This window comes from Populus alba, chromosome 3 (genome assembly GCF_005239225.2).
Source record: "Populus alba chromosome 3, ASM523922v2, whole genome shotgun sequence".
Taxonomy (NCBI): Eukaryota; Viridiplantae; Streptophyta; class Magnoliopsida; order Malpighiales; family Salicaceae; genus Populus; species Populus alba.
In genome coordinates this window covers 3,880,850-3,886,486 of record NC_133286.1, presented here as the reverse complement: position 1 = coordinate 3,886,486, position 5,637 = coordinate 3,880,850, and the positions used below count along the sequence as shown (strand labels likewise).

Here is a 5,637-nt window from a genome sequence, read left to right as displayed (position 1 = left end):
CTCCATTCACCTATAAAGAGTGTGCAAGAGAGTGTTGTTAGTGGAAGTGAAGTGCATGGGTAAACAAAGTGTGCAGTGAGTGCAACTTTGAGAGTTGTGAGCAGATTTTAGAGAACACCGAGTGAAGAGTGAAACACTGGGTTTTCGGATTGTATTGGGGTTGAGTTGAGTGTTTGTATCATTCCTCCAATAATATATAATTTGTTGCCTCCGTGGACATACCCGATTTTGGTGAACCACGTAAATCTGCTTGTCTGTTTTTTTTTTTGTGTTTGTTTTCGATCCAGTATACACAACATGGTTTTCTACCATTGGTGCTCATTTTTCTAGAGCTCCTCTTCCTTTATTTTGATTAACTTGCTTTTGTTTTTTATTTTTTTTTCCTGTTGATTTCATTGAGTTTATCTTCCTGATTTTTTAGTTTCTTTTCTATTAATGCAGGTTTGTGTTGTGTTATCACTATCTCTGCAGAATCTTTTTTCGGTTGGTTTTCTGGAGCTTTTCATTCCTTAGTGGATGTTCTTCTTTCCCAGGTTATTTCTCTTTTCATTGCCTTTTGGTTTTTGTCGTGTTAATTATGTCATTCTGCCAGTGGTTTTGAGTTTTAGTTGAATGTTCATTACAAAAAACAGGTGTGACATTATCATTGTTCATCCATATTGTACTTCATGTGGATTAGAACAGTTCTTCATTCGTTTCTCATTTTAGGTGTCGATGGTCCACATCTGGGCGTGGCTTACGTGGCTTCTTTGTTTTTGGTGTCGTTGTTGGTTTATTTCTGTCTAATTAGCGCTGGTTTATTTCTGTCTAATTAGCGCGGGTTATTGGCTGCTCTGTAGCTTGCCAACCATGTGCTTGCTTTTGGGTCTGGAAGGATGGCTGAGCTTTGTGTGGATTTGTCAAGCTGCTTTCTCCCTGGATCATTGTCGACTCTGGCGCTCTTGGGAGGTGGTTGTAATTTCCAGCTTTTGTGGATTGCTAAGCTTTGGGGGAGAGGTGATCCCTGGGTCTGACTCGGCTTCTTCTCTAAATTGAGCTAATGTGGTGGCTACTTCTTTCTATGGCTGGGACAACAACATCATTATGTATTTAATGCATAAACCCACTTGGCCTCACCTTGGGTTTCTTCCCAACATTTGGTTAAGCTTTTAAAAAGATATATTTCAAGCTTTTAAATTGAAGTATTTAAATCAAATTTTTTTTTTTATTCCACATTGGAAAAACATAACTTCTTTCATAGGTGGAAAAGAATATTTTAAAAAACAATTATCCCATATTAAAAAGATATTATGTTAAGCTTTTAAGTTGAAGTATTTAAATCAAAAAAGTTTTTTTATCCCATATTGAAAAAAACATAACTTCTTTCATGGGAACATAGAGTATATATACAAATGGACTTCAAATCCCACATTGAAAAGATATTATGTCATCCTTTTAAATTGAAGTATTTAAACCAAAAGGTTTTTTTTATCTCATATTGAAAAAACATGATTTTTTTCTTGGGAACATAGAGTATATATACTAATGGGTTTTAAAATCTCACATTGAAAAAACATAAATTTTTTCATAGGAACATACAGTATATATATGAAAGGGCTTCAAATTCCACATTGAAAAGATACAATGTTATCCTTTTAAATTGAAGTATTTAAACCAAAAGGTTTTTTATACCACATTGAAAAAACATGATTTTTTTCTTGGGAATATAGAGTATATATACGAATAAGTTTCTAATCCCACATTGAAAAAACATAACTTTTTTTATGGGAACATAGAGTATTTATATGAAAGGGTTTCAAATCCCACATTGAAAATATACTATGTTATCCTTTTAAGTTGAAGTATTTAAACCAAAAGGTTTTTTTATCTCACATTGAAAAAAAATGATTTTTTTCATGAGAACATAGAGTATATATACGAAAGGTGTTATGCTTTTTAATTGAAGTATTTAAACCAAAATGTTTTTTTATCCTACATTGAAAAAATATGACTTTTTTCCTAGGAACATAGAGTATATATACTAATACGTTTCAAATCCCATATTTGAAAAAAAAAAAAACCGGGTCTCATCCGGGTCATGGGTCGACTCGCTGAGTCACACGGGTTTGGCCGGGCTGTCGCCACAATTGGTTTTTTATTAAACCTGGACCAATTCAGTTACTGGGTCAACCCTCCAGGCCGGACCGGGTTTAATAACACTGATTGAAACTCATGATACTGTGAATTGTAAGAGTACCTTGAGGCAACAGTGCTTTTTATCTTCTTTTTCCTGTACTCAACTTTTGCCATACTCAGGTATCTCAAATTAAACACGGGTGGGTTGGTTGTTGCAGCTGCTTGGCTGGCCTTTCATCACCTGTTTTTTTTAGGATTGATGGGCTGTGGAGAGAGTTTTTGGTTGGCCGTGGCAGCGGCCAGAATATTTGAAATGAGAAGGGAAATTAATTAATAAATACTATATTATATATGTATTAAAAATCAATTCAAAACAAATATACTAACTCATATAAAACACAATTAATTTTAAAATATTTTTAAAATAAAAAACTTGCATTCTAATTATTCTTTTTAAGTTTTTATAATAACAAAATGAAGTTCAGTTACATAATAATTATTAAATCTTTCATATGTATATAATAATTATAATAACAAAATGAAGCTCATGATAAAATACACATTAATTCATCAAAACTCATTTCACACCCCATTATCATATAGCATGCTATACATAATGCATGAATATAGATCAATATTGATAGTTCAAATTTATCATAATAAATTATTTTTAAAAACAAAAAATAGTTTTTTTATTTATTTTTTAAGAAAAAATCAATCTTTAATTTTGCAATTATCGATCTTTATTTATTTATAACAATTGAAATGTTTATTTATTTCTTATCATGAAAAAAAATTAATTACATATGATTACCAATTCAATTAAAAATAATACAACCTTTAATTAATTCAAAACAGTTAAATTAATACTTATTATTCAAAAACAATTAAGGGCAATTGCCCATTAATATCCTATGTGGCTCCCCCGCTGGCCGTGGGTCACTTCTGCTGTGAATGCAGAATCAAGCCCTTTTTTCCCTGCTTTGTTTCTGTTATGCTCAGCTCTGTCACGACTGAGTTGGCTGTTGCAGCTTTTTTGGGATCCTTGGGCAGCATTTCTGCTGGGTTTATTGCAGGTTGTCTTGGCTTCTCTGCTGATCTTTTTGTTTCTGTTATGTTTTTGCTTTTGTCAGACTATGTTCTCCTTTTATTCCAACTAGAATTCGGTTATTTCCCTATTCAGTTTTAGTTTGCAGGCTCTTCATCTTCTGGTTTGTAATGTCGCTATCTCAGTTCATGTCATGCCCCTTTGCTGGGGTGTTTTTGGGTTTTCCTTTTTTAGTGATGGCATATCATTTCTTGAGAGTCCTTGTCGCAAGGACTTTTCTTGAGGCTGGGTCTTGAATTTCCAATTAGGTCTTCATTTTTTGTTTTCTTTTGCTTTCAAGTCTGGGCATCACTCTTTGGCCTTTTGTTGCTACGCCATCATTGTAGTCTTCTTCGTTTTCCTCCATTGCTTCTTCTCTTATTCTTGGGTTTCCCATGCTTTCACATATTTTTGTGGGTTGGAGTAGATAGATTCATTTGCATTTTGTCTTGGTTTTCTTCCATGCCTCTCTCTTAGGTTTTTTTTGCTTTCTGTTCTGTTCATATGGTCTCCTACCATTGGTGCTCATTTTTCTAGAGGTCCTCTTCCTTTATTTTGATTAACTTGCTTTTTTTTTTTTTTTCTGTTGATTTCATTGAGTTTATCTTCCTGATTTTTTAGTTTCTTTTGTTTGTGTTGTGTTATCACCATCTTTGCAGAATCTTTTTTCGGAGGTGGTTGTAATTTCCAGCTTTTGTGGATTGCTAAGCTTTGGGGGAGAGGTGATCCCTGGGTCTGACTCAGCTTCTTCTCTAAATTGAGTTAATGTGGTGGCTACTTTTTTCTATGGCTGGGACAACAACATCATTATGTATTTAATGCATAAACCCACTTGGCCTTACCTTGGGTTTCTTCCAAACATTTGGGAGAGGTTATTCTGCTGAGTTGAAGTTAACTCCTATTTAGTTTAGGACTGTTGTTGTGTTTGGTTCTCCCTTGGTATTTCTTCATTAGGTTATTTGCCTGACTGAATGGAACAAGATGAGTGTCTTTTCCTGTTGATTTTTCATTTGGTTTCAGTTTTTTTTGGCTGTTATGGATATTTTGACTTCAATTGTCAACTCATGTTGGGCTTTGTTGGCCTTTTGCGTTGGTTTTTGCAGCTTCTGTCCCTGTTTTCTCACCTTCTTTCTCATCAGGATTTGGAGGACTATTTAACTGGTCATATCTTTAGGTTCTCTCCTAGAATTGTCTTGCATTTTTTTCTTGGTCTATTCGTTGTTTCCTTTTCCCCCTGTTTTTAGCTTCCATTATTGCCCTCTAAGTTTATTTTTTGTCCCCTGTTAGTTTGATTGCACTTCTTTATATGTTCGTCACATTGTTATTTGCTTACCTTTTGATTATGCTATTTTTTTTTCTGTGTTATTTTGGTCTTTGTTGCTTGGCTTTTGATCATGGTGCTTCTGTTGTTACCTTTTCTTTTCTTCCACTGTGCATGATTTATTGGTCTTTCATTGCCTATGCCTAGATTCATTTTGTAGGGGCTTCTCCATGAAATAATTGATTCTTCTTTCTCTCTCGGTTGTTGAATTTTGCAGCGGTGTCAACACTTCAGGTCATTCAGCAGTCTACTAGCTTGGATCTCGGGTGGGAGGGTAACTCACCGATAATATGGGAACCTATTGATTTTCTCAGAGAGCTTCCAGACATTAATTTGAGGTTAATTAGTCCTTATTTGGGTGACTTATTGGATCTTAAAACACTGTAAAAATCATGCAATAAAAAAAAGTGAGAAATTTTAGGTGGCAGACTAACCAATCCTGCTGGTGAACCTGTTATTAAGAGTGTTAGGACTAAAGAAGAAGGGAGAAACAATGGGGAGGCTCTTCTTTCTCCTCTACAAATTTTAGCTACTGTTTCCAGTGAAAAAGCCATAGGTAGTATCCAGCTTTCCTATGCACAAATCTGTTGATTCTTTAGGGTTCACGAGATGTCATGTGATGGCGACAAATTCTGCAAGTCCCAGTGGAGCTGTAGGCTTGGTATGTTTATATTTCATATATTCTTGAGAAATTCCTTGCTCTTATAAGCTCTAGTTATTACTTTGTTAAACAAGTGAATCATATGTCAACGTTTATCTCTGTAGGAGTGTAATTTGCAATTCAATTCGCTCTAAAACTGCCCCTTTTTTTTCAAGTTTCTTGGAGAAATTTTATCCTACAAATATCTTAGAAATTAAATCCTCTGCAAAGTAAGATAGAGATGCAGATATTCTCCATACATTGTGCAGATATAAAATTCAATTTGTTTTATAAATTATAATTAGGTTTATGTTTTTGATGTTAGGTTTCCTGTTTGTTGTTCAATGACCTCTCGTGTTCTAGATATTACTGAGGAAAAATTGACTACAGTAATGATTGATATCTGCAACCTTTCCCTGCTTATTGAATCCCAGTTTTAAAGAGTTGGACCAACAACTCACATTATAGCAGTTG

At 34.2% G+C, this 5,637-nt stretch overlaps 1 long non-coding RNA gene across 1 annotated transcript; it reads left to right on the top strand.

Moving 5' to 3' along the window:
* Positions 1–436: 436 nt before the first annotated feature.
* Positions 437–5,320, top strand: LOC140955346 (uncharacterized). The gene is made up of 3 exons (XR_012169318.1): positions 437–533; positions 840–996; positions 4,306–5,320. It is a non-coding gene; the product is annotated as an uncharacterized lncRNA (long non-coding RNA).
* Positions 5,321–5,637: the final 317 nt, after the last annotated feature.